Source organism: Olea europaea, chromosome 20 (assembly GCF_002742605.1).
Source record: "Olea europaea var. sylvestris chromosome 20, O_europaea_v1, whole genome shotgun sequence".
In the NCBI taxonomy this organism is placed as follows: Eukaryota; Viridiplantae; Streptophyta; class Magnoliopsida; order Lamiales; family Oleaceae; genus Olea; species Olea europaea.
In genome coordinates, this window is record NC_036256.1 from 18,735,219 (window position 1) to 18,744,008 (window position 8,790).

The following is an 8,790-nucleotide window of genomic DNA, read 5'->3' on the forward strand; positions in this document are numbered from 1 at the left end:
TTTTTACCCAAAGCAATAGCTGACTTGTTATCAACATAAATTGGTGTAGCTTCGTTTTGAGGCATAGGAAGCATCTTCAATAATTTTCTTAGCCAAATGGCATGACAAACACACGATGCAGCGGAAACATATTTAGCTTCACAAGTAGAATGGATCACAATGGGTTGCTTCTTTGAACACCAAATGAAAGCGGTGTTACCCATGAAAAACAAAAATTCGGTGGTGCTTTTTCGATCATTAATATCACTAGCCCAATCACTATCACTATAACCATGAAACTTGAAATTTGTAGAAGAAGAATAAGCTAAGCCATAGTCAAGGATACCTTGAATGTAACGAAGAATCCTTTTAGCAATCTCCAAGTGAGTTAAAGTTGGTGCCTCCATATACCGGTTAACAAGACCAACATCATAAAGAATATCGGGTCTTGTACAAGTCAAATATCTCAAACTTCCAACAAGTTGTCTATAGAGAGATGGATCCACTTTCCTGCACTCGTCAAATTTTGACATCTTTGTTCCACACCTAATGGGAGTACTCACCGGATTGCAATTTTGCATTTTGAATCTTTCAAGAAGCTTTTTCAAGAACTTTCTCTGCATATGTTTCTTGAAAAATAAAAATGTCATCTCCATTTTGTTTTACCTCAATTCTGAGGTAGTATGACATGAGCCCATTATCAGTCATCTCAAATTCTTGAGCCATCATTCTCTTAAATTCATCAAACATGTTTTCATTGTTGTCGGTGAAGATCAAGTCATCAACGTACAAGCACACAATCATAAAACCTCTAAATGCGTCATTTTTAACGTAAAGAGCATACTCATGTGGACATTTGATGAATCCATGATCTTGAAAATACTTGTCAATCCGGCTATACTATGCTCTAGGCGCTTGCTTCAAGCCATATAGCGCCTTCTTCAATTTCAAAACTTTATCTTCATGTTTCTTAACAACATAACCCAATGGTTGTTGAACATACACATCTTCTTCAAGATATCCATTCAAGAAAATGGACTTGACGTCCATTTGATAAATTTTCCATTTATTTTGAGCTGCCAAGAAAATGATTAATCGAATGATTTCCAAGCGAGCAACGGAGGCAAAAACCTCATCATAATCAACGTCATGCTTTTGGCTATAGCCTTTGGCAACAAGTCTTGCCTTGTATTTCTCCACTTCTCCTCGAGTATTTTTCTTTACCTTGTACATCCATTTCACGCCAATTGCTTTTTACCCTTTAGGAAGAGAGACTAGCTCCTATGTATTGTTCTTTTTCATTGCTCTGATTTCCTCATCCATTGTATGCCTCCATTTCTTATCTTCCATTACCTCTTCAAAGTTCAATGGCTCGGTGTCAACGAAGAGACAAAAAAAAAGATAGATTATCAACAATTTCAGTTTCTTCATAAATCTCTGCAAGATTTCTCATACGACTTGGTCATTCGAATGGACTATCATGAGGAGATTGAGTAGCAGGAGAATGTGGTGGAGTGGCATCTTCACTTGCGTTTTGGCTAGAGTCTCCTTCCTGGAAAGGAAAAATCACGTATTCTTCATTTTTCAGAACATTCCAATCCCATGAACTTTCTTCGTCAAATTTTGCATCTCTATTAATAACAATCTTTCCATTGCAAGGATTGTAAAACTTGTAGCCTTTAGAGTTTGCATCATAACCGATGGAAACAAGCTTCTCACATTTCTCATCAAGTTTTAATCTCTTCTCATCTGGCACATGAATATAAGCAATACTACCAAAAAAAAGGTAAATGAAAAACACTAGATTTCTTATCACTCCAAGCTTCTTGTGGAGTCATGTCTTGAACACTCCTCTACGGGGAAAGATTAGACAAATACACGGCACATGCAACATCCTCGGCCCAAAACTCCTTCTCCATACCCTTGCTCTTAAGTATACTACAAACCATGTTGATGATGGTTCTATTCTTCCGCTCCACAACACCATTTTGTTGTGGTGACTTTGGAACTGTAAGGAAATGCCGAATTCCATTGGTATCACAAAAACTGTTAAACTCTTTGGAAGTGAATTCTCCACCTCGATCCGTCCTTAATGCTTTGATTGAGTTGCCACTCTCATTTTAAACAAGGGCTTTGAATTTTTTGAATTTTCCAAAAACTTCATATTTTGACTTCAAAAAATAAACACAGGTCTTGTGAGAAAAATCATCAATAAATAGGAAGAAATAATTTGTTTTACCATAAAAGGGTGGTTTGATTGGCCCGCACACATCCGCATGAACAAGTTGGAGTGGTTTTGTTGTTCTTGAAGTGGATTCCTTTGGATAACTTCTCCTAGTTTGCTTGCCAATGAGGCATCCTTTACAAACTTGATTGGGATGATTAATTTTTGGCAACCCATTCACCATTTCTCACTTCGTCAAAGTCTTCAAGCCAATAAAATTCAAATGACCAAATCTTAAGTATCAAAGCCAAGAATTGTCTTCAACACAAGCTTTTAGACACCTTGGATGGTCAACATTAATATTGAGTAAAAACATTCTATTTTTATCCATTGGCACCTTTGCAATCAGTTTATGAGAAATATCTATCAAAGTAAGGGAACAATTCCTCAAGTGAATGTCATAGTCATTCTCAAGTAATTGTCCCAAACACAAAATATTAGACTTCAAAGTAGGTACATAATAAACTTGAGAAATCAAAAGATGACTTCCATTTTTAGCACGAATAAGAACATCATTGGAACTTAAGTTTCATCTCCAAAAACAATGTTGCCTTTTATTGACTCATTTATTGTTGAGAATAACTCCTTGTTGCCACTCATGTGATTGGCGGCACCAGTGTCAAAGTACCACGATTGTTTATCCTTTTCGTCTTTGATTGCCAACAATAACAACAATTTTTCATCTTGCTTTACTTCAACATAATTTACTCTCTTTTCATTATTGGTAGTGTCACTCCTACATTCGGAAGCATAGTGATCATATTTATAATAAGTGTAACATCGAACATTGGACTAGTCATATCTTCTTCCGCCACATCTCTTGGAGCCATAATTCCAACGCCCTCGTCCTCTTGATTGTTTGCTTGATCCTTTATTATTCAAATTCTGGTTTCCATCATTTCTTTCATTACCACGACCATGATTTCCTCTGCGACCACGACCACAACCTCGACCATGAATTTGACATCTTCCTTGAGATCGTCCTTGCTCTTTCTGTTGACCTCCCAAGGAGACATTCGTTTGAAGAACTTGAGCCACCGGTTCTCCTTTCTTCTTCAATCTTTCTTCATATGCTTGCAAGGACCAAATGAGTTGATCAAAGGTCATGGTATCCAAGTCATTAGACTCTTCAATGGCAATACTAACAAACTCAAGTTTTGAGTCAAGCGATCTAAGAATTTTCTCGATGACATGACTTTCAAATATTCTCCCCGTATCGCTTCATATGATTAACAATGAAAAACACTCTAGTGAAATAGTCAAAGACAGATTCAGACTCTTTCATGTGCAGAGATTCGAACTCCCCACAAAGGATTTGAAAGTGAACCTTCTTCACTTTTTCAATTCCCTTGAAATTTTTCTCGAGAATCTCCCAAGCTTCCTTTGCTTTTGTTGAGGATGCAACTTTCTCGAACATGGCTCCATTTAAGCCCATGTGAATAATAGAGAGAGCGTGTTGATCTAACTTGCAATACCTTTACAAGGCATTCCTTTGAGCATGACTTAAAGCTTCTTCATTCTCTGGTTCATCATAGCCTTTCTCTACAACTTCCCATGCCTCTTGTGAGCAGAGCAACGCCTTCACGCGAATGCTTTAATGTTCATAATTTTCCTTTGATAGTTTGGGAACATCAAAAGGAAATGAACTATTCATCTTTGAAATGGCTCTGATACCACTTTGTTGGAAATAAAAAAATTATGGGATGAAAGACAAGAGAGAAAAATTCAGAAAAATCTCAAAAATACTTGTATTTTATGGCTTGGCTCTATAAAACGTCTCAAGCACAAGGCCTTTTATAGGTATAAAGAATCTCAAATACATTGTATGAACTTAATAGACTAATTAATGACTTTTCCTACATACTCTGAATAATAGAATACAAAAAACCATTTGGATATATGATTTAAATAAATGCATGAATATTAAATAAACTAATTCATGTATCAAATTTAATTTTTTTCATCATTCATGAATCAAGTTTAATTTCCAACACTAATTACTATAGTTAGCAAAAGAGAATAGTAGAACACACTCCACAGTCATGTGGTACTTAGTTTTCAAAAGTTATCTTTTTAAAAAGTGTATTTCAATCATCATTTACTACAATTTTTTCTTTTGGAACAAATAGATTTCAACTAGAGATTCCCGAACTTATGCTTTCGTCATAGTCATCAAGAAAAATTGAAACTGGAAGTAAAGTTTTTGTACAAGCTAATGCATTATTTGTAGAGGAAATAGCACGTATAAATTGTCAAAATTTGAATAAAAAACAAGAAATATCAGTACTTACACTATATAATGCTATCATTATCCATACCTTGGTAAAATCAGCTGACTGCAGAAACTATCAGATAGATGCAAGCAAATTAGTTGACTACTGAAATTATCAGACATAGACAGGCAAATCAGTTGACTATTGAAGCTTTAGTCAGTACAAGAATAACCTTAAATTAAGGACTATTGAGTGAAAACCATACCATAACATGTCCGAAAATAAATTTTAATACGTAAATATTATATACAATCGTAACATAGGAAACTTGGAGAAGTCATTTATATTCAAAATGAACGTTTAGGAAAAAGAACAAATTTACATGGGAAACTAAATTTCATGAAGCACAAGAAGTTCAAAGTGAAGCTAGAGAGGGATCAGAGATATGGTTAACAGGAACATATGTTCTCAGCATTGGAGCTACACACCTTACTCTTTGAACTCTCACACAAAATTTAAATCCAACATTTTCATCTCCTTTAATTTAAATACAAAATTGATGTGTTCGGTGTTAAGGACTTCAAATACATTGAATTGCATAACAGAATAAAATGGGAAGATATATATTAACAGATTGAGCAGATTTTAGGCCTGTCGACTTTATATTCCCAGTTGGAATTTTGAAAGACAATTATCCACTATTTAAGGTATGATAAGAATCCAATTACAAAATTAAGTAGCTTATGAAAAATTGTTTGTGACTAAATTTGAAATTTAAGATTATAAATTGAGAAAAGATAACGTACTATAATAAATATTAGTCAAAGAATCACCTCTCAATGTGTAATCACGTTGAAATATAGAGTTTGAGCCTCTTCCAGAAAGTAATCATCACTAAGTTTAGAAAGAAATCTCTCGAAAGTACAACATAATTTAAAAGAACAGTCAAATATGTTGACAGAAAATTTGTCGTTGGTTTCAACCTTATAATATTTATTTTGTAGCTACAAACAAAAGAGAAGTTTTCTATGTAGATATTTGATTGCTCTTTTAAATCATGGTGGGCATTTGGGAGAATTTTTTTCTAAATTTAGTGATAAATGCTTTGGAAGAGACTCAAGCATTATTGTTAATACTTGACTCTTTAGACGTACCTACAGAAAACTGTGTAGCTTGATTAAGTAAATAGAAGATTAAGAATGAAAATGGACCTTAAATAGAAATAAGGAGAACAATTACACAATAAAGCAAAGATTAAGTGAGGAAAAACCTCTTCAGTTACACGAAGGTACAGTTTTGACAGCCAAAAGTAAGAGTACCAAAAGTAGCATCAAAAATTTGAGTTATGGCAAATATTCTTCATATAGACCTAGAATATGTTGTTTAGATTGTTGTGAAAATACTAGTATAAAGATTATTTTTTATAAATTACAAATCTTTAAACTTTGTACTTGGAATAGATTTACCCAGAAGGATGCTATTCTCCGAATGACGATGATATAACATTAAACAAAGTCCAAATGTAGGATTTCATTATATAGTTTAAATATAAGTATTAAAACCAAATTTCTGTAACCACTTTACTCAAAAAAAAAAAAAAAGTAAAATGTACAAATTGAGTACAAACTTGAAGTAAAAATAACAAAAGCAAATTAGAAATCCAAATCCTAATAGATTTACTTATGAGGTGCTCATAAAGAATAAAACACAATAAATGTTTAAAAATAAGTAAACATGAAAGGTACAACTGAAAATGTACAATTCATGTAAGAGTCAAACTTCCATTGGCATGGCACACTTTGTATACCATGAAAATGGGGATTTCATCATTCACAATTTCAAATACACATGTCACCCCTTTGAAGTTGTTTTTCTCTAACATAGTCTACCCAACCTACGATGAAACATCGTACACAACCATTTGTTCTTAGATTTGTTCGTACTGACCAATTACGATGTGAAAGGTCATGGATTTGATCATCTAGACAAATTTTGGTAGAAACAATTGAGCGAAGGCTCCAGGTACATACTACAAAGTAAATTTACAAATCTATAAATGGCGAAATTTAGAATAAGTTGAAAGTGATAAATATGAAAAAAGGTTCATACATCTAAGTCAACAAAGGTATAGTCTAGAAAATATTTAAGTTAAAGAGGAGCTCACAATTTTTCGATGACCATTGTGATCAGCCTCTAATGTTACTCGAAAAATAGAATTATCAGTAGTGAAATATCTACCTCAAACATATCAAACTCATACGTTACTTCTATGCCTGAATGGTCGAATATCGAAATATAGAAAGTAGAATTTTCATTGTATTCAAAGACTATAACATAACCACCTTGTAAATTATGGTGGTCAAAGAACCGTGGCCATCCACCAACAAGATATACCTTATCATCAACTCTTTCCAATTGTATGTTGTATTTGATCCCATCATAACCAATCAAACGTATTGTATCACTAAAGTCATGTCCTAAGCGACGTACAAAAGTTCTAGGAAGCAACGAAAAAATAAATAAATAAATAAATATGTCTCATAAATATATTATTTCTTTTGTACATAATTTTATTAATTATGAATAAACGTTAACAAAGAGATCATTTTAACACACCAAATGAACATCACAGACCAATGAAAGTATGATGACTTGAAAGAAACGGTGTGGTAGATCACTTTTATTTGAAATAATATTTATACTACAGAGACAACAAATAAGTATATATATTAAACTTTTAGCAGCAATAGAAAGTCAATTCATCTCTACAAATTTACTGTCCAAAAATCTGTATTCAAATTTTCAAGTTATGTAGTCTCAAATAATTAAATTCAAAAAGATTTACTCATATGGAGGACCTAAGATTCCTCCTTCAAACAAGGAAATCCCTGTTGGATATAATTTAAAAAATGAAGTTTCATTTGTCTAGAAAAATTGAGAGCTCCCAAAACAAAATGCACCAAAAAATAGAAAAATATAAACTACCTGTAAATGTACAACCCGAAGAACAGAGCCATTAAGAAGAATGAACACAAGACGAAGAAATCAACTTGACGGTCTAAATGTAGGAATCTTCAAATTGATTGCGGCAATCTAGAAAAAAAAATACCAAAAATACCTACATTAATAAAAGAATTCGGAAAAAAAAAAAAAAATTCTTCAGTCTCCCGAGGAAAAAATGCACATATTCCAAACCCTACTTAAGATATTTTTTCCTCCTAAACTGAAGTAATAAAAGAGACCCAACGCAAGAACTTGAAAGCTAAAGAAAGAAACAAAAATAGTATAGAAAAAGGTGTGGTTATGAACGTTGGATGGTCTATACTCGGGTCTCTCTCTGCAAAGCTTTAGTACTCATTTCGCAGATACCCCTCTACCATTTTTTTAATACCATTTAACCACGACTATCATTTTCCTAAGCGATTTGTTTATGAATCTGATAATTTTTTTATTTTTGGGTAAGTTGCATTGGATTGATTGAACAGTGAAAATATTTGGATTTGAGTAGAATTCGTGGTAGACCTTTCAGTTTCTTGAGGAAATACACAAAAATGACCCTTACACTGTAGCAAAAATTGACATTGGCCTTTGACCAATTAAATGAATTAAAAAAAAACAAATTAAGTTAAAAAGAAAACTTCACAGTATTTTCCCATTTTACCCTTCAGACTGTTTGATAATTCTCTCACCGACCGACCAGTGTAGAAATCCGACCGACCGACCACCGGAGTTACACCAACGTCGCAATCAACGATCATCATCTACAGTGGAAGTAAAAGAACCGGTTAGTTTTCTGATCAAAACTCCAGTTCAAATGCTTTTTTTCATAGTTAGCATCCTTAATAATTTTGGTTGAAATTAGATTCATGGGCATGAGTAGCTAGATTGTGGACATGCTGGAATGTGAAAAATGAGATTTTTTGCCATTTTTTGGAGCTCAGTGGCCGGGAATGGCGGTTTCCGGCCGTTTCTCGGCCACCGGGCGTTGGAACACCCAAACCTACTGTTAACAGTCGGGCATCTGGGCCGGTTCACCGGCCCAGATAAAATATTTAAATTTTAATTTTTTTATAATTTTTGTAATTAATTAAATTTTTTATTTGATTAAATAGTAATTATATTATTTACTTATTTAATTTTTTTTATCATTGTCAATATAATATAATAATTGAAATATTGTAAAATTAACAATGTTGATTATTTTTTTTATGAAATTATCTTTAATTTATTTTTTCAAATTTTTTTATTTATTTTTTCGAATTATTTTTATGAAATTATCTTTAATTTGTTATTTCAAATTTATTTAATTTTTATATTTGTCTTTTATATAATTTAATAATTCAAATATTGTAAATTTAACAATGTTGATTCTAT